We start from the raw sequence: 566 nt of genomic DNA, 5'->3' as shown, positions 1-566 counted from the left end.
CTAGGTTGGTTTTTACTCTGGCGTCAAATGGAGGGTTGAACCAGGTGATGTTTCTAGTTCGTTTTTCGCCGTCTTTTATTTCTTCGATCTTTCGGGGCGAAGTGTAGCTTGTACTCGTAGCCACTTTTTTCCAGGGCCGCTTGGTACGGTGGAGCTGCATTGTTGAATTCCCTCTCATCGGATGATATGTCTGACAGCCTTTGGTTTATGCTTTCTGGGATACGTTTCAGTATTTCGGGCGGGTGGTTACTCTTTGCGTGGACGTATGAGGGTGTGTTACCAGGTTTCATGTACGGTTGGTGTTTGCCATTGTTGAGGTTCAGTGTCACGTCCAGATAATTGATTACTTTCTTGTGTTCGCTTCGATGGTTATTTTCAATCCTTTCTCACTGAACACGGCGCATATTTTCTTCTTTTGCTGTTTCGACCATTTGTGGAGTATCATGAGAGACAGCTAGACCATCATCTCTATACAGTCCAATATCGTTGCCGCAGATGGGTTTCAAATGTGTTAGCATGTAGACAACTATAAGCTCACATGTTTCGGCGCCATCGTACGAGCCCAT

General features: G+C 45.2%; 1 pseudogene; it reads right to left on the bottom strand.

Moving 5' to 3' along the window:
- The window catches only part of LOC138011115 (uncharacterized), a 3,981-nt pseudogene extending 3,415 nt beyond the window's left edge, over positions 1 to 566 (bottom strand).

This window comes from Montipora foliosa, chromosome 7, assembly GCF_036669935.1.
Source record: "Montipora foliosa isolate CH-2021 chromosome 7, ASM3666993v2, whole genome shotgun sequence".
NCBI classification, from domain to species: Eukaryota; Metazoa; Cnidaria; class Anthozoa; order Scleractinia; family Acroporidae; genus Montipora; species Montipora foliosa.
The sequence above is the reverse complement of the archived record's forward strand: the minus strand, read 5'-3'. Positions and strand labels throughout refer to the sequence as shown.